This window comes from Lepisosteus oculatus, unplaced genomic scaffold (genome assembly GCF_040954835.1).
Source record: "Lepisosteus oculatus isolate fLepOcu1 unplaced genomic scaffold, fLepOcu1.hap2 HAP2_SCAFFOLD_160, whole genome shotgun sequence".
NCBI classification, from domain to species: domain Eukaryota; kingdom Metazoa; phylum Chordata; class Actinopteri; order Semionotiformes; family Lepisosteidae; genus Lepisosteus; species Lepisosteus oculatus.
The window spans coordinates 148,335-170,828 of NW_027167705.1; the positions used below are offsets into that span (position 1 = coordinate 148,335).

Sequence of the window (22,494 nt, forward strand, 5' to 3'; positions counted from 1 at the left end):
AGTCATGGTCAGCATTTATTATTGTACTGTGCTGTAAACTTCTTCTGTGCCTAATTACATTATTTTATAGTCGATAATGTTTCTGTAGTGCTTTTTCAGCCCTCAGCATGTGTCTGTGCTGGTGGTGCTGTGGGTTAGGTTCCTGACTCCTATGTCACATGGTCTGTGGTTGAATCTCATGGAACTATGACTTTAATTTTTAACAAACATTTCTTTGAAAAAATGAAACATTTCCCTTGGTCAGAGATTAAATAAAACCTCACTCGCATCAAAACAAATTTATATTTCTAAATATCACAACATGATCGAATTTACGTCTTTTTAATAACAATGAATAGTCACCTATGCGTTACAAAATAAACATTTATATTGATTTGAATCGCGTTTTGATTTAAATCGTAAACGCGTGTTTAAATATATGTGTTTAAAGGCGATATACTGTATAAAAGCGCTGATTCTTATGGAATGTGTTCGGCCGGGGATTCAAAAAAAATATTTTTTTTAATCGCGTATCTAAGGAAAATTGCAGTATAACTTTGTTCATGCACAAACAGTGGCATGTTACATTATAATTTGGGTGTCTCCTCTTGCCAGAAAGCTCTAAATTGCATTTTGAGTGCGGTTTTTGACTTTTTCTAAATTGCAACCCATAAATAAAGCTGATACAGTTTAGACTTACTGTATTCTAAACTGTATTACAACATCACATTGGACAATGCAACTTAAATTGCAAAAATGCACTTGGAATCTGTCCAAGCCCTACTACGAAAATTATTTAAACTGCGACACTTATCATTCATCTTTAAATAAACTTTATTTTATATAGCGTTTTAAGCGAATCGGTAATTAGATTGCTCATAAACCTAATCGCTTTTTCTACATAAACACAGTGTGATTGCTCTCTGAAAATGCTTTTTTCTTTATATTTAGGCTCAGATTTCAACTATAGATCGTATTATTATAAACTTTCTTGGAAAAATGTCTTTTATGTAAACCATGTTTGCTATTAATTCATTTAGGGCTAAAATACGTTCATTGTCTTCCAATCGAGTCGAGTTGACATTGGAAGCTTGCCACGCCGGGACTGTTACACCAACCCATTAGCATGTTGAAGTGATTTCATTGAGGAGGCCATCTACTAGTTAACACTGTACTTCCTACTTTGAAAATACCTGTGAAATTGGTTTAATTCATCACAGCCAGCACTCCGGCAGAGAGGGGGGTTGTACTCGTTAATGTCTGATGACATACAAGTGGAAAGATTACAGATTTTAATCGTCTTTTTTCTGAACCAGGGAAAATCTGATCATGTTTCTCTATAACAATAATAAAAAACTTTATTTAAAATTATTTTACATATCCCGCTTGCACATCGCATGACTTTAATAAATCTATTCTTTATTAATACTAAATAAATAATACTAAAAATACTACAGCAAAGAGGTCACTTGATTTTTGGAATAATTCCAAATAGCACAATGATCCACTGGCATCCCTGAAGTCTGTTTAGTGCATAATCTTCCAAATACAATCACTAAGCAATTATAAGAATTATACCATCCTATTTCTTTGTGATGTCCTGTAAAAACTAAACCTATTTTTATAAGGCTTTTACTCAAAAGATTTCCAAACACACAAAGCATTTGTGAAGTACTATAGTATTTCTAAAGGTTACTGGTACAACATCAATCATTAAAGCTTAACAATAAAGTTTAGATTGCTGACTATGGACTAACTACATTAACTAACTGCAATGCAACAGTATACATTTTACAAGAATATCTGGTTGAATTCTTGCATTTGTAGCCATTTTAATGCGAGAGAAATAAGCCAATTTAATTATTTCACAAAAAATAATGTAATATAAAATGGATGTTTTTAACTTTATTGTAGTGTTTTAGAAACTAATATGTCTTCAAAAATGGTTGTTTTTCACTCCTAGGAATGAAAGCTGTTGTTATATAATGTTTATTTTCAAATTTTGAAAAATCAAAGGATTCTAGCTTTCTCCCCTTGCAGGCATCGGACACAGAGAACCTCATGGTTTTCCTAAAAATCATTTTTTATGTTCCCTGGTGTTCCAAACTTAGTTTTAATCAATTTTAATTTGTTATTATGTTAAAAACAGGGTAATAAATTTCTAATTGGACTATAAATAATGTCATATTGTCTGCTATAAAACTGATGTTTTCAACTCTATTGTAGAGATTCTAGAATCAACTAATAGAGAATTGAAATAAAAAAAGGGCATAAGAAAACATTACCAACAACGACCACAAGATGGAGATATTGTCTAGACATTACCAACAACGACCACAAGATGGAGATATTGTCCAAAGAGGCAAGAAGGGCAAAGCCGCGATAAGGTAAAATCATTTTTTGAAAGAGATTGCTGTCAGAATGCACAACTGAATCCCAAACAGAATCTCTAGTCAAATATGATCATTTGTGAAACAGGCAAATGAGTCTCTCAGGTGCCCATTGCTCATTTTCAGACACATTTATGCAATACTTTCACCATGTGTTGAGCAATAGGGATTAAAGATACCAGAGGTAAGGTTTAAAAGTGATTCTGAGGTGCAACACATCAGCGATACAGCTAGGCATCTGAAATGCGGGGTTTGAGAGCCCTTCAGGGAACACCATACCCTAAAGGTACCAGAAGTCCACTAGTATAAGCATTAAGTAGTATAAGCATTAAGTCACTGTCACCCCTGTTACCCCTGATTGCTACATATCTTCATTTCTTTGGTTTTTAAGGAGTAAGAGTGCAGGGGGTCTAAATCTGCGATCCAGTGTGTTGAAGTATTTCACAACACTACCTGTAGCCCGTATGGAAATAAATACTAATTCTGATTTATTCCCCTGGGCATGTACCAATAAATCACTGAGCATATATATATATATCACTGTGTTGAAGCTAGAGACCTGTATATAATATTATGGTGCTAAAATGTCATTTTCACATATATTAATGTAATAAATGATTGCTTATGCTTAATAAACAAATCTAATTAAAATAAAAGCTTAAGTTTTGTATTTGTCTTGTACCATAGAACATGATTTTCTTTGTATTTCAAGCCCACAAAGTGTCCAAATGATGCACGACATGATATAAGGAAGATTATCACATGCATATCGGTATTATCTTTCTCATGAAAATGCATTCCTTTCATTACCTTTTAATTTTTAAAATGAACTCAAGTTGTGTATAATGTAATAATTTAAGTAGAATAGATTCTAATAATATAATGATCCAGTGTGTTGCACTACTTCACTGCTTCACTGTTCTATGCCGTCTGGAAATAAATCCTCAGACTGCTTACTGCCCTGGGCTTGTACCAATAAATTACAGGAGCACATCTATATATCACTGCGTTGAAGCAGGAGACACACAATCACTGCAAACACATCCTAAATACAGTGTTCCAGCACCTTTGACCTCATCCAGAACGTATCATTTCTTGAAAGGGATTGCTGTCCGAATGCACATCTGAATCCCAAACAGAATCTCTAGTAAAATACGATCATTTGTGAAACAGGCAAATGACTGTCTCAGGGGCCCATTCCTCATTCTCAAGACACATGTATGCAGTACGTACACCATGCATTGAGCAATAGGGATTAAAGACACCACAGGTAAGGTTAGAAGTCATTCTGACTATATTCTAAAATATTGGACTCATATTCTTATGATGGCAGACATGATGCTGCGTTTAAAACCGGGGTTAATGGACATTATATGACTGTCAATTCTGTTTTGTTTTGGAGACTCTTGGCTGCCTATATGGTACAGTGCAGCGTGAAGGAAACATTTTCCAAAACTGTGTCAGCTCAAAAGTTGTAAGATAACCTCTCCAGCTGCTTTAACTCTCTTCATTTTTGTCATTTAATTGTCTGTCGGCACTATGTGGCAGCGTTGCATGATAACCCATCTCACCACGGAAAGGAACCTAACAGCTTTGGTAAGAGAGGAGAAAAGGACCTGGCCAGTAAGGGGTTCGAACCCGCAACTCTGGCATTATTAGCACGATGCTCTAACCAACTGAGCTAACCGGCCTCACAACAGTGGTCCTCTCTGTGCAGCGCCTTTTACTTCCATTGACAAATGATAGCGATTCGAAGAGAGATCCTTCAGACCAGCAAGCAAACCCACGGCTATTTCGGTTTTCTATCTAGGCAACGTTGGTGTCTGCAATAGCATACATGAAAGCGTGATGCAATTTCTGTGGCTACATTTGTTGCACGTCATGCACAGTAAGAGTGTTTCTAACACCAAATAAAAAGTCAACAATTAGCGATCACGCCTTCTCCTCAGTTAACCCACTGAAACCCTTGCTGTTAACAGTTCTTTACTGCGTGCTTTAAGAGCACCTACATATCGTGTCGGTTCTTTCAGCTTTATTCATTAGGTTTTCAAAAGCATAAGTAGAGCACAAGAGGCGCGAACGCAAGATGTGTGGTTATCTGAAGAACTCATTTCCATGGCAGCGGGGCCAAGTGATTTAGCGTATTTATAGCACCAGGAAAGGAGAAGCAGCACTTCGCCTTTTCCCGCCTAGTAAGCAGGCGATCCTGGGTCTGAATACCAGCGGTGCCTCTCTCCGTGTCTTGTTGTGCCAAATGTATCATTTCAGACAAACATGTACAGCTTGGTTCAGTTTAATGCAAGAATTCATTTCCTTTCTGGAATAACTTGTTTTTGAAGAAATCCATACAGCTTGTGAAAGATGAAATCCATTTCTTGGTTGTCAGTGGAAAAAGATTGCCGGCTGCAAGAAGCGCAAGTGATTGTTTTCTTTGACCATAAACCTGCAAATGTAGGGAGCACAAGCAGCCGTCAGTCTCTGTGGCGCAATCGGTTAGCGCGTTCGGCTGTTAACCGAAAGGTTAGTGGTTCAAGCCCACCCAGGGACGCATGTCTCCGTTTTTCCAATGTAAACAGCATCACCGCTAAAGAAGATGGCGCAGAAGGCTCCACAGTCGAAACGTTGTGCTTCTTTTCTTCTCTTTTCAGCATGGAGTAAACCTTTGCTTGATCCTTTGCAGCCTACGCATGCTGACACAGCTACCTTTCTCTTAACGCGCCTCAATCATTATTCACCAAAACCATCAGCAGAATGTGTCGCCTTTGTGGTGATGTCACTCCTCTGCTTCACAAATATCCTTAGTGACGGACCATTTCTTTCTGCCATTTTTCCGGAGCGGTTATTGATTGCTCCATCATTTCCCTCATACTTTCCATCCCTAGATTGAAAAAAAAAAAAACAGAAACAGGCTGACAGGACGACAATCAAATTGCAAAAACTCATCAAAGCACTCGATAGAGTATTTGAATCCACAAGTAGCTACGAGCAACTTTGTCCTGGCTTGCATGAAAGTCGGAAAATGTCAAAAAGAAAAAGATGGTGGCTTTTTCATATCTGTTCTTTTATTTTTAGTTCGTTGGCTCTTCTGTCCATTGTCCTCCTGCCTGGCTCTTGACCTGTGACTGTCTGAACGCACACATTAGACTTTCAGGCGGGGGATTTGTCCTGAGCCTCTGTGAATGACCCACCCACCCCCATAAATAACTGCTCTAGAAACACATGAATGCAAAACTAAACCACAGCTTAAAGAGGAGCTCCAACTCAGTGCCATACTAATGTAAACGAAGTAATACTAAGACATGTTCTTATGGATTTGTCTTACCTTGAGATATGTAATTGGATTTCAGGATTAACTTCCTCATTCAATGTAGTGGTGATTCTTTGCCTGGTCAGTACCTGGGTGGGAGACCTCCAGCGAACAATTAAGCTTGCTGCTGGAAGTGGTGTTAAGAGACTCTTAGGATCTTCCAGAGGCGTCTGTCCAATAGCACTAGTTGCCTTAGAGCTGGCTCAAACATTGCTCAAGAGTCTACCTTTCACAGATGCGCAAAGATGAATGATGGGGGTGCACGCTTCAAGGAGCCTTCCAACTGTAGGGACCGATTAGAGACGATCCGTAGCATGTGTTCGTTTCCATATACGCCCCGTGTCTCAACGGTAGGACAGAGTCAAATACTGCCTCGACACGTAACAGCGTTATATTAAACCGCAGGACTTGAGGGCTGTTTTGTTTGAATGTTCAAGGCATTGGTAAGAGCGTAGGTCAAGGGCCATTGGTGCATCTCCTGTAACTGGAGTAAAAATGCTATTCAAAGTGCAGTGACTAAAATCGTCGTCCACATGTCTCCGTTGTTGATTGCTTTCTGTCTAAGAACGTTCTGTTTTCATGTCCGAACGGGGAGACTTTATCATTCCAACTTGAAGCCACCCTTAAGTCCTCTGAGGTGTGTGTGTGTGTGTGTGTGTGTGTGTGTGTGTGTGTGTGTGTGTGTGTGTGTGTGTGTGTGTGTGTGTGTGTGCTTGCACGTATGGCGTAAAAGGTTTCTTAAACGGAGAGCGAACTTGAAAAAAGTTGCCTCCGCTGCCGCCGCCGCCTCGCACTCCCTGTTCGATTGTAGCAAGAAGGCAGCGGCCGCGGCGCTTGCTGTAGTCGTGGCCGAGTGGTTAAGGTGACGGACTTGAAATCCGTTGGGGTCTCCCCGCGCAGGTTCAAATCCTGCCGACTACGGCGTCCTTTGCATTTGGTTGCGTGCGTGCGTGTAAAAGGACCAGCGCCGTTTCGTTTTCGCTGGGACCTTTAACACTCTAAATCGCCTGGACCCGCAGCCTGTGAAATCGATTCTCAGCACCCACGAAGGACGCTTTGCCGCTGGACACAGATAACGATGCTTTTCTGCAACGAGCTTTCCAGCTGAATTTTCTCGACAGCTCCGTACTGAACCTGTTCTCCATTGCAACATAGCGGAGGCTCGTCACGTCTATAGCAAGGCTGTGTAGGACCGCATACGCCACAGTGACTTGTACACAGACCACATGAAAGGCAAGCAAAATACACTTTTAAAATTCCAAAGACTCACAAGGTCAGAGAAACAGCGATGACCTGAACAGATCTGTTACAGAAGTCTAGGTTGACCTTTTTAGAGCTGTAATTGCATTTTTGTTTAATAGAAGATCAAATCTACTCGCATGTACCAGCACCTTACAGTTTATTGATGTTAATTCTGTTTAAGTAATAAGATTGCTAACGATGTTGGGCTTTAGCCGGTGTTTTTTAGAACAAATTGCTTACACTTCTGTAAGGAATACGCAGTACGTGCCTTTGTCAGTCATTGCTCACCATACCTGTAACTTTCTTATCTAACTCACTTCCTCAAATGGTGAAGGTCCACAAACATAAATGAAAAAAAACCCTTGTTGTAGATGAGGTGCACAAAAAAGCAGCCCCTGATAGTGTATAACACATTTATACTATTGCAGAGTCACATGTAACATATATATGTATATACTGTATATATATATGAAACAGAAATAGAAACAGAAACAGGAATCGCTTACTCACCTGGAGAATCTCTGTAGGAATATCTAGCATTTATCAATGGAAATAAAAGCTGCTTTAATACAGTGCATGTTCAAACTCAAACCCTCAGCTGCTGTTCTTGTTTGTTTTGGGACAAATTGCAACTGAGCATCGCATGAGCCGTTACGTACCCTTATCTGTTAGGGAATTTCAAGGGAGGAGTTAGGTCAGAATGGGTAGGCTGCAAAACAACAAGTAAAGATTTATTCCAAGATGAAACGTTGTGGCGGTTTTCTTATCTTTTCAGCATGGACTCAACTTTTACGTGTTCCTTATATGCTATATATGTATATATTAGCACCAATGTCGTTCTTAAAAACTAACATGAAATTGTCAGGGACATTCAGCTATATACAAAGACGAGACAGACAAAGTAATAATTCTGTATTAACATGGCCTACATACTGACGCAATGATCGAACTAACTGACATGTTCTGATTCAGATCCCCTGCAGTTCATGCCAATTAGAACAATAGCAATGCTGAGTCCTCCCCACCCTACTGAGCACAAATTCAGCTGCTCTCCAGTTCTGTTCTGCATGTTTTTTCATTGCAATTGAGCTCGGAGCTGGAGATGATCTCCATACAGTTCTGTGTTCACTCGCCCGCACTTGCGTGCTAATTTACGGGTTGTGGCAAATGCTTTTCTATAGTTCATGTACATGACGGCAACCTGTTACCAAGGAACCTGAGAGGTTTAAAAGCCTCACGAGCACACGTGTCAGACATGGAGAGCGACGAGGATGGGATTCAAATCCATGCGTGCAGAACACAATGGATAAGCAGTCCATCGCCTTAACCACTTGGCCACCTCATCGACGAAAGTGGGCTGTCCGGACATGAGTTGGCGCGCTCCAGATGCTCTTTTTCTTTTTTTTCCCTCGTACTCGAGGGTCATTTTCCTGTTCCACATGCGATTTCAACATTTTCCTTGGGAGATGTCAAGCCAGCAAGCCACTGCTGTGGTTCAGTGGCCCTGTTGTACACAGAAAGCACATTGAGCTCCTTGGACATGAAAAGTTCCAGATAAAAGCCATTTGTCATCCTTTCTCTTGGTGTCGATGTTGCTATTGTATGTAAAGGTGGCAACTTGCTCAGTGAGCAGGCGGAGCACACACCGAATGCAGATGTGTCTGAGTGGTGTGTCCAAGTGGCTGCAAAAGGACAGCACTCCCGGGGTGCCATGGCTTAGTTGGTTAAAGCGCCTGTCTAGTAAACAGGAGATCCTGGGTCCGAATCCCAGCGGTGCGTTCTTTGTTCTGTCTTCTCGAACAGAACTGGTCCTTACGGACAACCGCCTACGGCTAGACTTAATTAAATGCAAGTATTCATTTCCTGTCTTTAACGCGACTTGTTTTTCTTAAAATGGATGCAACTTGCAAAACATGAAATACAAACCTTGCTAATCAGCGCTAGCAGCTGGCAAAAAAAAAAGAAGTCAGCAATGTTTTTTTTCTTTAACCTTAACCCTGCTAATGGAGAAGAGTTAAACGACCGAGTCTATGCAGCTTAAACGGTGCGCACGTCGGGTTCTTAGCTGAAAGGGTGATAAATCACGCTCACCCCAGTCCTTAATCTTTTAAAGAGGATACAAAATTGAACCTAGATGCCACATCACATACATCCTGTTCACTGATAAAAAGGTAACATCTATCCTCGCTCCAGAGTAAATCTCACGTTGAGGGCATATTTTTTTTCACAGGGGAGTCACACGCTGGCGGTTTGAATACGCGGAAGTTCACTGAGGGATCCACAGTATATGGACCCTCTGTGCGCCATCAGTCCGCACTCCGAACTCTGAATCCTGCCATCCGAGTTAACATCTCGGCGGAACCTGAGGCGCAGTTCCTTCTTAAAACGTAATCTGGTGAGCATTTCTAGAATCGTACTTGTATAGATGCAGCCTTTAATGTGTTGCTAGGTTAAAATTGATGACTTCTTGTATTTCAGTAGGCAACTGCCCTCTTGATTTCGGATTTAATTTCTTTATTACAGGGGCGCTTTTATGAAGACAGAGTCATGTTCAGGTACTTTGCTTGATGGAGGAAGCTCATTTCGGACTCTGTGATCTGCTCACCTGGAAAGGTCTGCTATACTACTACAAGAGAGAAGTAGAGTCTGGAAGAAGGGACAATTTTATGATGCTTTGGAAGATAATGTTTTTTTTTCTTATACTGAAAATGAAAGGTAGTTGTTTCTATATGGACTCAGTCTTTGGAATTTATATATATATTTCAGTGATCCCTCAGCCATTCCTTCTGTATTGTAATTCAATTTCTATTGGAAAGTCTGTGACTGAGACCAAGTAAGTGTTCACTTTTTTATGAAACCATTATTTATTTTGGAGCAATGAGCAATTCTTATATAAATGCAATAAAATCATTATGCTCAAACTATGAGAGAGAATTTTAAGGATAATTTAAGAAATCAGTCTTAGCTTGTTTCTATACACAGATGGTATTATTTATTTTCAAAGGAAACCCGCGAGGATTCCCCTGGTGTGCAAGATGTGCCTGAATACTTTTGATCAGCTTCCTGCTCAGTTGAAGAGGGCGTGTATGAAGCACGCCACGGCAGAAGAGATCAGGATGGCCTCTCAACAGGCGAGGGAGGACATGATGAATCACCTGAAGAACGGGGTCATCGTGGATTACCACAGAATAGAGATCGTGTCTGGTGAGGCAAACAGGATAGTGGTTGTAAGACTGCTAGAGTCCTTGGGCCTTTTTGTACATGGGAAGCCTGAAGACACATTGGCAAGGTGAGATATTTTTAATCTGTAAGGCTTCTGTAGTTTCTTTTTGAAATCATTGTTACAACATATTATGTAAAAGCATGTTGAAAAGAATCTACCTGCATTCCAGCGGCCCTGAGCAAGAGGCCGTTGTCCAGGAGGAAGAGATGCCAGAGGCTGCTCTAGAAACTGAAACAGAAGCGGATAAGGAAGGGGAAGATGTGAGCTCTGAAGAACTCTATCAGCAGTAAGACTTTTTATTTTTCAGATGTATCTATTTTTTACTAAAATTCTAATTTGTCTCATAGGTATAAAATGTTTAAACCGGTGTTTTATATCCTTACAGGCCCTGAGTAGTTAAAAAGTATCAGCAGGCTCTCCGGAAGAGAGTGGCCCAAGCTGGACTCTATAGAAAGCACTCCCTGGATGCTCCTCTCCTGATTGGATTCAAACAGTACCTTACCAAGGATCTGGGAGTGGCAAATTATTCTCAGGAGTTATTTATTTTTTAAAGGCATTTAAAATTAAGCAATGGTATCTTCATTGTAAATGTTTTTATTTCTTAGCTTAAAATTCACCCATGTGAAATGATGTCAGCCATGATAAACATCATGACTCTATATTTCCTACCTGAATCTATTCTACTTAAATTATTACATTATACACAATTTGAGTTCATTTTAAAAAGTAAAAGGTAATGAAAGGAATGCATTTTCATAAGAAAGATAATACCGATATGCATGTGATAATCTTCCTTATATCATGTAGTGCGTCATTTGGACACTTTGTGGGCTTGAAATACAAAGAAAATCATGTTCTATGGTACAAGATAAATACAAAACTGAAGCTTTTATTTTAATTAGATTTGTTTATAAAGCATAAGCAATCATTTATTACATTAATATATGTGAAAATAACATTTTAGCATCATATTATTACATACAGGTCTCTAGCTTCAACACAGTGATATATATATATATGCTCAGTGATTTATTGGTACATGCCCAGGGCAATAATCAGAATGAGGATTTATTTCCAGACGGGCTACAGGTAGTGTTGTGAAATACTTCAACACACTGGATCGCAGATTTAGACTCCCTGCACTCTTACTCCTTAAAAACCAAAGAAATGAAGATATGTAGCAATCACATTGTAACAGGTGTGACAGTGACTTAATGCTTATACTAGTGGACTTCTGGTACCTTTAGGGTACGGTGTTCCCTGAAGGGCTCTCAAACCCCGCATTTCAGATGCCTAGCTGTATCGCTGATGTGTTGCACCTCAGAATCACTTTTAAACCTTACCTCTGGTATCTTTAATCCCTATTGCTCAACGCATGGTGAAAGTATTGCATAATTGTGTCTGAAAATGAGCAATGGGCACCTGAGAGACTCATTTGCCTGTTTCACAAATGATCATATTTGACTAGAGATTCTGTTTGGGATTCAGTTGTGCATTCTGACAGCAATCCCTTTCAAAAAACGATACATTCTGGATGAGGTCAAAGGTGCAGGAGCACTGTATTTAGGATGTGTTTGCACTTATTCTGTGTCTCTAGCTTCAACACAGTGATAAATATATATATGCTCACTGATTTTTTGGTACATGCCCAGGGCAATAATCATTATGAGGATTTATTTCCAGATGTGCTAGGGGTAGTGTTGTGAAATACTTCAACACACTGGATCACAGGTTTAAACCCCCTGCACTCTTACTCCTTAAAAACCAACAAATGCAGATATGTAGCAATCATATTGTAGCAGACACTCATTTGCCTGTTTCAAAAATGATCATATTATACTAGAGATTATGTTTGGGATACGGATGTGCATTCTGACAGCAATCTCTTTCAAAAAATGATTTTACCTTATCGCGGCTTTGCCCTTCTTGCCTCTTTGGACAATATCTCCATCTTGTGGTCGTTGTTGGTAATGTCTTCTTATGCCCTTTTTTATTTCAATTCTCTATTAGTTGATTCTAGAATCTCTACAATAGTAAAGAATAGTAGTTTCTAAAACACTACAATAAAGTTAAAAACATCAGTTTTATATTACATTATTTTTGGCGAAATTAGTCATTTATTACACTATTTTTAATATACTATCTAATTAAAAGTGATTAGAATTAAGTTTGGAACAACAAGGAATACAAAAAAAAAAGATTTTTAGGAAAATCATGAGGTCCTCTTTGCCCAATGCCTGCAAGGGGAGAAAGCTAGAATCCTACACAGGCTACTGGAGCTCTGGCCTGGCTAAAGAGGCTGAATTCATCCCCTTCAAAGCTCCATGAAAAATGATCATTTAAAATTTGAAGAAAACCCATCATATAACATCATATAACAACAGTTTTCATTCCTAGGAGTGAAAAACAACCATTTTTGAAGACATATTAGTTTCTAAAACACTACAATAAAGTTAAAAACATCCGTTTTATATTACATTATTTTTTGTGAAATTTGTCATTTTTTGCACTATTTTTAATAAAATCTCTAATTAAAAGTGATTAAAATTAAGTTTGGAACAACAAGGAACACAAAAAAAAAAAGATTTTAAGGAAAAAAATGATGTCTTCTGTGCCAGGTGCCTGCAAGGGGAGAAAGCTAGAATCCTACGCAGGCTCCTGGAGCTCTGTCCTGGCTAAAGGAGGGTGAATCCATCCCATTCAAAGCTCCATGAAAAAATGATATTTTTAAATTAAAAAAAAAAAAAACATTATAGAACAACATCTCTTGGTCCACAGAGTGCAAAAATCCAACTTTGAAGAAAATCCATTGACTGATCCCCGAATCCTGAAGTTTCTTCGCATGATATCGGGCTTGCAACCACTTTCTAGAAAATTATGAAAAATGCCAAATGTATATCTCCAAATAATTTTATGTGCTTCAGAAGAGCCCAGGAAAGTTTTTTGCATACATGAAACCACGCCCGTTTGCACGTAAGCAGACATGGTTGCACACACGACTGCATGAAAGCACGCGTGCATGCGAAGTCATCCTGTTGAGCATTTGAAAAGCCGCACCACGCCGCACTTGAAATAGCTCTTACATTAGTGGTAGACGCAGGAATCGCCTTTTTATTTACGCTCTTACCAACGCGATGAAAAGCAAAACAAAGCAAAGCAGAGCAAAACAAAACGAACAAACGAAAACCCTCACGTCCCGCACTTGCATATAACGCCGTTACGTGCACCCCCAACATTCTTCTTTGCGCATCTGTGAAAGGTAAACTCTTGAGGAAACTCTGAACCAGCTCTAAGGAAACGAATCAGATTAGACGTTACTTTGACTCATCTTTTTACGCTCAGTGCTGGATTACTCAAACTCCAGCTAGGGTTAGGGTTAGCATTCCCATGCTACTTAGACACTTTGTTTACGCTCAGTGCTGGATTTTGGGAACTTTAGGACGAGTGGGAATTTTCTCCTATCTGTCAATTCTGTTTTGTTTTGGAGACTCTTGGTTTCCTATGTTGTACAGTGCAGCGTGAAGGAAACATTTTCCAAAACTGTGTCAGCTCAAAAGTTGTAAGAAAACCTCTCCAGCTGCTTTAACTCTCTTCATTTTTGTCATTTAATGTGACACTCGATGTATAACTGGAGCCTCACATATGCAAATGGTGAGGCTCCAGTTCGACACCCAGTTCGACACCACTTTACTGTATATGACAAAAGCATGGCAGACTGTGCCGGACCGGCAGATAACCTCCGCTTATTTTTACCATATTAAACATTGGAAATCCAACCACTTGCATTTGTGACACTTTATTTTAGCTCCACCTTAGACACTCTTAAATCTTCAAACACTTTTCTCTTCTCCCGCAACACTCTTGTCTGTCCGCACTATGTGTCAGTGTTGCATGACAACCCATCTCACCACGGAAAGGAACCTAACAGCTTTGGTAAGAGAGGAGAAAAGGACCTGGCCCGTACGATTAGGCGTTATTAGCACCACGCTCTAACCAACTGAGCTAACCGGCCTCACGACAGTGCTCCTCTCTGTGCTGCAAAAAATCGAACTCAGGGAATTTCTTTTGTCCCCCTTTGAATAGAAAGCCGTGTAATTCAGTGTACGGGCTTTCTCGTGCAGTTTCATGGTTCTTGTAACCCAAATCCTACACTGGCCTGAAGTGCCCCCCCATTTCACAGCATTTTTCAGCTGATTTAAAATGTACCTAAAGGAGAAGCATTATTGAAGACCATCAATTACCAACAGCTTTTGTCAAAGGTTTTGGTGGTCATTTTTAATGACCACAGAGCGCTGTGACCTCGGTTTTACATCTCATCCAAAAGACAGCGCCCTTTTACAACACAGCATCTCCGTCACTATACTGGGGCATTGGGACCCGCACAGACCTCAGGGTGAGCGCCCCCCCGCCGGCACCATTAACACCGCTTCCAGCTGGAAGCTTTGTTTTTTCCTGCAGCTCACCCTCATCCGGGTACTGACCTGGCTCACACCTGCTTAGGTTCAGTGGGTTTTCAGTTGCGAGTTGCAAGGGGATGCAAGTGATGGAGCTGCTCGCTGCAAAAGCCACTGCATTGGCCGGGAATCGATCCCAAGCCTCCCGCGTGGCAGGCGAGAATTCTACCACTGAACCACCAATGCTCAGTGCCTGGGCCTTCAAAAAAGACGCTTTTTTGGTGCTCTGTGCAAAAAGCGTCGACATCTTCCAGCTGCAAAATGCCATTCGCGGCCGACGTGTTGGACCGGTGCGCTTTACGTGCTGAAATAAACACGCGACAGCCCCGAAATGTTTCCAGAGTGCTGTGCACTGGAGGTTTTTGTCTGGTGAAGACTTGCCTGGTGCTTCTCCTTGCAGATTGTTTGTCCTCCTCCAGTGCGGGACGAGCCAACACAAGGGAGCGCATTCGCCAACATCCAGGCACGCAATGCGATTTGGAAAGCAGCTCCTTTCCAAAGAGTTGCACACGAACGATCCTTCAGTCCCGCTCGGGGGGCACGGAACCCCTGCCACACACAGCTTCAAGTAGCGAGTCAGGCGCCAGGACTTTCACTTACGGCCACACCACCCTGAACACGCCCGATCTCGTCTGATCTCGGAAGCTAAGCAGGGTTGGGCCTGGTTAGTACTTGGATGGGAGACCGCCTGGGAATACCAGGTGCTGTAAGCTTTTGCTCTCCCGGCCAGCAGGGGTCGCCGTTGGTGCCGTAGGCTTTGGGAGGAAAACCTGCAGGATGGAAAGGTGATCTATAGCCTCATCTCTAGAGATGTTTTGTTGCTGTAGCATGTGTGTGACCCATATTCAAAAAAAAAAAACCCGTCTGTAAAACGAATATCGAAGCTGCCTCTAAATCTGCAAATGAAGATGAGTCGATAAACCACTCGTTTTTCGTATAACTAGACATATATTCATTTGTTACCGATTTCATTCATTGAGCACGGATACAATAGAGGTACAGCCATTCACTGTTTGACATGTCTGCACTGGTACAGAACCGAGCAATCAGAAAACGGGTGAAACTGTCTTTAGACTCAGCATACAGTACCGAGGCCCCCCATGACCAAATAAAGGCTAACCTCGATAATCAGCCTAAAGAACGCAGACTACAGCAAAACGACTGACTTTGAAAAGGGAATGAACGTCCGGAAGGAGTAGTGGAACTAGCTTGAGATGCTTCTCCGGACCCCTAACTAAAAGCAGCGGCGTCCACTCCTGTCGAACCGGGATCCTTCCGCAGCCAAGCAGCTCGTGGTGTCCTAACCCTCCCGTATCTGATTTTGGACCAAGCACATCAGGGGAGAGCACGAACGCAGTCCCCCACTACCAGAAATTATGCAGTCGAGATTCCCACATTTGGGGAATACGCAGGGGTCAGCACAGCCGGAGTGCAATGGCCGAGCCTCGCCCTGGGTGAACCACTTCAATTTTTAAGAACTTTATTTTCTTTTCACAAAAAAATACAGGACATCACAAATCAGAAAGCTTTACATTAATATACATACTTAAAACAGTATATATGATCACATCTCATTACATTTTGACACGGTAACAGTTACATAGTAACAATTTTCTTTTTTTCTGGTGCCAATCACATTCTTTACTTAAACATGATAATGTTTTTCACAGTTTCTTGAGATATTGACCTATGCTCTCTATTTCCCACAGATTTTCTGCTTCCTCCCTCCCTTCTCTCCACAGATCTCTGAGGTAATAGTTCTCTCGGGTGATGAACAGGGCCAGGCTACCTGCTGCCTTGACTGGGACCTCGATGCCTTTGAACAGCCCCATGTTCCTCACTCTCCACAGGGCGTCTTTCCCACTGTTCACCACGGCCCAGATCCTGTCAAACACGTCAGGAGGAAGTTTGACAGGAGAGATGCCGTATATGACGAAAGCAGCGGTCAGGGTAAATTGGGGCGAGAGAGCCTGCAACCAATCTTCAAACTGTGCCCAGAAGGCCTTAGCAAAAAAGCAGGACCACAGGAGATGGGTCATAGTCTCCTCCTCGCCGCAGCCCACCCTAACGCAGCGAGGGCTGGGGGTGAGGCCCCTACGGTACAAGAAAGTTTGTACCGGTAAGCACTGGTGGACGACACTCCAGGCTAAATCTCTGTGAATGTTGCACAGAAATTTAGAGGATGTGTGTTTCCACACCTTCCTTGTTTGGGCTGATGTTAAAATGCCCACAGGGGTCTGCCTATTGTTCTGGGGTGCAACGAAATCTTCCAGTTTTTGGACGCTGACATCTCGGAGGGGAATATGGCCAATTGGGTGAGATCTTAGAAAACTTTTAACTGTCCCATAAATTGCAGGGCATGTGTCAGAGAGTGGGACGTCCAGCTTGGGTCTGACACCCCACACTCTGAACACCTCCCTACCTACCCAGAGCCTGGAAAAATAAGTCCAGGTACGCGCTGCAGGTGCTGTTGCAAAGCCTCTCAGCACAGAGGCCAGGAAAATGCACAGCAGCTTCGTAGCAATATCTGGGACAGACTTCCCCCCTGAGGGTAGCGGCCTGTACATTATTTCCCTTCTGAGTCTTTCCTGCTTCCCACCCCATAGAAATTGAAACATCAATCTCCTCAGCACCGCCGCAACACGGTGTGGGATTGGGAAGGTAGAAGCCAGAAAATTCAAGACAGACAAGAGCTCGGCTTTGATGACCAGCACCTTCCCTATCATGGTGAGGTCTCGGTCCTTCCATTGCATCAGTTTTTTGTTTAAGATTGGCAATTTGTTCTGCCAATTTACTGTTCCCATCTCTTCTCCAAAATACACCCCCAGGACCTTAATTCTCTTCTCTTGCAGCCTGAGATCATGTCCTTCTTTTGGCTCCCTCCAGTTCTGATAAAAAATCTCACTCTTAGATGTGTTAATTTTTGCAGAGGAAGCCAAAGAGAACCGATCACAGCACTGCAGAGCTCTGCTAATTGAGGCATTGTCAGAGAGGAGCAGGGTGACGTCATCCATGTATAGAGATGTCTTTACCTCTCCTCCCCCACTTCCAGGCACTGGTATCCCATTAATGGCCTGATCCTGGCGCAAGGCAAAGGCTAAGGGCTCCATAGCCAAAACGAATAACAAGGGGGATAATGGGCAGCCCTGCCTCACCCCTGAACAGACTTCAAAGGGGCGTGATCTATTGCCATTAACCATTACTCTGCTGTTGCTACCTGTGTACAGCAGGTTAATCCACTTTCTCATGATGGGGCCAAACTTCATGTGCTCAAGTACCGATGTTAAGTACTGCCGGTTTAGGCGGTCAAAGGCCTTTTCTAGGTCTACACCTAAAATGCACAGAGGGAGGGAGCGATCCTCTGAGTACAGACAGACATCCCTCAACAAGGCCAGGTTGTCGCTCATCAGGCGTCCTGCTATCCCACAAGTCTGTTCTTTCCCTACCAGTGAGGCCACTACATTTTGTAGGCGCAGGATCTTAGTGTCCACGCCTAAGAGGCTGAGGGGTCTCCAGTTCTTTATGTCATTCTTTGCTCCTTTCTTAAACAAGAGAGAGATAGTGCCTTCTCTTAAGGAGTCAGGCAGCAATTCTGTCTTATAGCTTTCCTCGAATAGGAGCAGTAGCGGATCCTGAAGCAGATCCCAAAAGGTGCAATAAAATTCTTTAGGGAGCCCGTCAGCACCCGGAGTTTTCCCCTTCTGTAAGCTCTCCATAGCCTGTCTCAGCTCTTCTACGGTCAAATCCCTCTCAAGTACTTCCCTATCTTCTTCACTCAAAACGTTTTCTAGCTTTGAGGTAAAAAAATGAATTTCTTCATCCTTTAACTCTGTAGAGCTGTACAGTCTTGAGTAGAAGGCCTCGGTGCAGGAGAGGATAGCACTCGGCTCTGTTCTCTCTCGTCCCTCCTCATCAACTACACTTTCCATGACAGACTTGGAGCCTACCACTTTCCTGAAAAAGAAGCGAGTACACTTCTTATTTTCTTCCAAGAACTGCACTCTGCTTCTTAACAGCACTCCTCGACTACTTTCTTCGGCTATGCTCCGGATGTCCTTTTTTAAAAGGGTGATATCCTCGAGCACATCGAAGCCACTGTGCAGCATCGTGTACAGAGACGCTGCAGCTGCCTCTGTTTCCTGGCTAGCACTCCTCTCCGTCTGGCAGCAGCCTTCCTTCCCTCAGCCATGAAAAAGGCCTTTGTCCTCACCTTCACCTCCTCCCACCACTCTCCTACTGACCTGTACAGACACTGCAAGGACAGCCACTGTGATAGTTTCTCCTTGTAGTGGGATACTACCCCCTCGTTCTCTAGCAGCTTTGTGTTGAGTTTCCAGAGGCCTGGGCCAAAGACAGTCCCGCCCTGGAGTTCCACTCTACACCCTAAAGCCTGATGATCTGAGAAGAAGACAGGCTGAAGAGTGACCCCAACAACTTTCACTCTCTCTGAGACAAAGCAATAGTCAATTCTGGAGCTGCTATTCCTCCCTGACCATGTATATCCTGCTGTTGTGGGATATATACATCTATATGTGTCTGAGAGTTTAAAGTCTTGAACTAAGTTTTGCAGGGCCAGTGAGCTGGAATCCAATTTTATCGGCAAGCTAGACTGCCTGTCTGTGTGCTCTAAGATACAATTAAAATCCTCTCCCACTATCACGTCTGTGCTACTTAACAATAGGGGAGAGAGTGCCTTGAGTAGCTCCACCCTTCCTCCCACGTCAGTAGGACAATACACATTGATTAGCCGCAGGTTAATGGTCCCCCATTCCACATCCACACACAGCAACCTGCCATCTATGACCCTCTGAATACTTTTCAATTTGAAAGCCCATCCTTTGAAAAGAATGGCCACGCCAGAGGCTCTGTTGTTATTGTCCCCTGACCAAACAGAAGGCCCTTTATCCCACCTATCTTCAAAGCTTTTATACCTCTCTTGATAGGCTAAAGCACACTCCTGCAACATCAACACATCTCCCTCTCTCTGCTGGAGGTAATCAAAGACACACTGACATTTAACTCTGTCATTGATACCTCTGGTGTTAAGAGAAATTATGTTTAGAGCCATATTACATAAGAAAGTGGAACCAGTCTTTACAAAACACATTTCTCTTCGGTCTCACCTGTTACCTTCTTCTTTTTCTTTTTCTTCTTACCAATTTCCTGCCAGCCATCCTCTGAATGAGCCTTCATCAGGGTGGCAGCAGTAAAAGCGTTCACGGAGTCCATTTCAAGGAAGGGGGTAGAAGGAGGGGTGGAGGGGTTCCAGCTGTCCCCATCGCCATGCTCTCCTTCCTCCTCGCTCGGGGAGAAAACAGTCATTTTTCCTTTTCCTCAAGTCCAGCTCCTGGGAGCACTGAGGGGAAAGGGGTGCAGCCGATGCACCAGTCTCCTCTTCCCCCTCACCCACCAGCTGTTGCAGATCCTCCGTGATGGACTGGATGGAGGAGAGAAGGGCATCTGTAGCACTTGCAGAGTCTGAGAAAAGCAGCTCCGCTGAATCCTGGGTATCCTCGCTGGACCCGCTCCACCGGGGGGCCCCACACTGGCCCTCGTTCTGAGGAGCAGGAGTGGGGGAGGGGTCCTCGCTGTTCTCTGGGGTTTTCAAACCCTCGTGCTTGTCTGGTGCAGTCTGCGGTTGTGGGAGCGTAGTGGAATTCTTTTCCACCGGCCCCGGAGCTACAGCAGGACTGATCCTGGCTGGAGGCTGAGACTCTTTGTCCAACAAGGGTTCTTTGTTTGACTTGTTGTTTGCTTTGGCTTTTCGGGCCGGTTTAGCTGAAACAAGCACTGCCTCATCCTTTCTCATTTTGAGTTTATTGGCGTAGGCGTGAGGGCAGTTCTTAAAAACGTGTCCTTCCGAGCCACATAAATTGCACTTTGGCAGCATTGAACAGTCAGAGGCTAAATGTCCCTGTTTGCCACAGGTCTTGCAGCATTTCACAGTGCAGGACGATGCCAGGTGTCCCACAGCACCACAGCGCCGACACACCTTTGGTTGTCCCACATAAAAAACATAGCCATTGCAGGCGCCCAGTCGTAGTGTAGAGGGCAGGTGCCTTAAGCCTCCATTTACATTGTCCGGTAGCAAGCGAACCTCGAATTTCCTTGCTCCTGTTTTTATACCGTCAACATCTCTAATCTCAGTTCCATGGTGGACGGTGCAGTACTGCTTAAGCCAGGTGTGAATGTCCTCCGTCTTTGCCAGTTCCGAGAACATAACAACATGCACCGTTTTCCTCTCTCTCTGTGTCAGAGGCTGCAAGTTGATCTTCTCAAGGGCAGGAACTTTCCCTCTTTTTGCCTCAAACACATCCACACATTGTTCAAACAGAGAATAGGTAGCAAAAACAACCTCAAATGCTTTCTGACCTGGGAGAGCGAAGATGAAATCCAAGTGCCGAGGTTCAAAGCCAAGTTCCTTCTGTAACACTTTTCTGCTGAACTGCATACGATCCATGAAGAGGTCATCCAAAAGCTCAAAACGTACAGCATTCTTGCGGGATCCAAAGGTTGCCATCTCAAACTGCAAAACAAACACTGCTTCCACAAAACAAGAAAACAATCCAACTACTCCAACTACAGGCTGATCAAGGTATCTCCCCTGCCAGGTAAGCCGAGAGCCGCAGGCGATGAGCCCGGAGCTGAACGGGCCCCACTGGCTCGTTTGTAAGGCCAGGTGCATTGCCAACCACGACCGGCAGGGCAGAGGCCTTGAAGGCGGCCTGGGCTCCTGCAGCTGTCCAGCCACGCACTCTGGTTTCTCTTCATCTCGTACAAATCTTTTGCCTTTTACTAAAGATTTCCATGGAGAGGAGCATGAATGAGTTCCATACAATTTTTGTGCTTCCCTGCCTTCGGGTGGGGCGCAGCTGGGCTGGTCAAAGAGAGAAAACAAAACCGCTCACAATCGCTCTTATTACGGCGACTGTGGCCGTCTGCTCTGCGAGTCCTCGGTCTCCGCCTGTCTGATTGGCGCTCTTTCCTTTGGGAGGCGGGAAGTGTCCGGCCGCAAATATGAAGCGTTACAGCAACGACATGCCATGAGACGATTGATAAAAACAAGCTTGTTACGTCTCAACAGAAACGCTCTTTAGCTCTTTCAGCGTTATGCAGAGAACAGCGTCTGTCGAGATCACTTTTGAGTCAGCGCGAAACGCCGTGTGCTGTCAGTTTGATTTCATATTGCTCGTAGCGGCACCCGGCTTTTGTCTGTCAAACGTTAGGTTGCGCTTCTTCATGCTGCATCGTCGGCATGAGTGGAGCTTTTTAAACGTCTGTACTTACTGCGCCCCATAAGAAATGGTTTGTCCCCGTTCAAAAGAGATTGTGCGATGTCCTGCAGCGTTCGCAAAGCAAACCTTTGACAGTTTGAAAAGAGGAATTTATTCTGCTTCCTGTGCGTGCAGTAGTTACAAAGTTGAACGTCTTTACACGATCTGCTGCAGTTTTCAGTGGGCGGGCTTTGTCAGATGGCTTGGAAAAACGCACTGTGTTTCGGCTCGGGAAACATCATGAGCAGTGTCCTGCATGTTTTCTGTTTATAGCTGTCTTTTAACGCATACAGAATTCATTCGAAATCATTGATTTCTCCAATTAACAAGGGTCCCTTTTTGAACCTGCGAGAAGCATTCTTTCAATGTAACAGATTTACTCCGAGGAAAGGCAGCATGACATTGAGAGTAGCTCAAGCTTTCAGCGCCCGTATCGGACTGCGTGTATGCAGACACCGCTCAGAATCCCCTGTAAGATTCTCCCTCAGTTCCGTTGTGCAGTGCTTTACCTCTTTCAAAAGGCTTCACTTTCCTAGTCACATTCCAAGACTCATCGAACCCGGGCTGTTTCCTCCAGCGGTATAGTATTGCAGTGAGACAGCACGATGCCTGCAAGACTATGTCA

At 43.1% G+C, this 22,494-nt stretch overlaps 4 non-coding genes and 1 pseudogene across 4 annotated transcripts; 4 read left to right on the top strand and 1 right to left on the bottom strand.

The window, feature by feature from the left end:
• The first annotated feature begins 4,843 nt into the window (after window positions 1-4,843).
• Window positions 4,844-4,917, top strand: trnan-guu (transfer RNA asparagine (anticodon GUU)). The gene has a single exon. It is a non-coding gene; the product is annotated as a tRNA-Asn (tRNA).
• A 1,598-nt stretch (window positions 4,918-6,515) lies between these two features.
• Window positions 6,516-6,597, top strand: trnas-uga (transfer RNA serine (anticodon UGA)). The gene has a single exon. It is a non-coding gene; the product is annotated as a tRNA-Ser (tRNA).
• Window positions 6,598-15,189: 8,592 nt separating this feature from the next.
• Window positions 15,190-15,308, top strand: LOC138226675 (5S ribosomal RNA). Its single transcript, XR_011184635.1, has one exon. It is a non-coding gene; the product is annotated as a 5S ribosomal RNA (ribosomal RNA).
• A 623-nt stretch (window positions 15,309-15,931) lies between these two features.
• Window positions 15,932-16,067, bottom strand: LOC138226677 (U1 spliceosomal RNA; annotated as a pseudogene).
• A 5,279-nt stretch (window positions 16,068-21,346) lies between these two features.
• On the top strand, window positions 21,347-21,463 carry LOC138226694 (U5 spliceosomal RNA). Its single transcript, XR_011184651.1, has one exon. It is a non-coding gene; the product is annotated as a U5 spliceosomal RNA (small nuclear RNA).
• The last annotated feature ends 1,031 nt before the right edge of the window (window positions 21,464-22,494 follow it).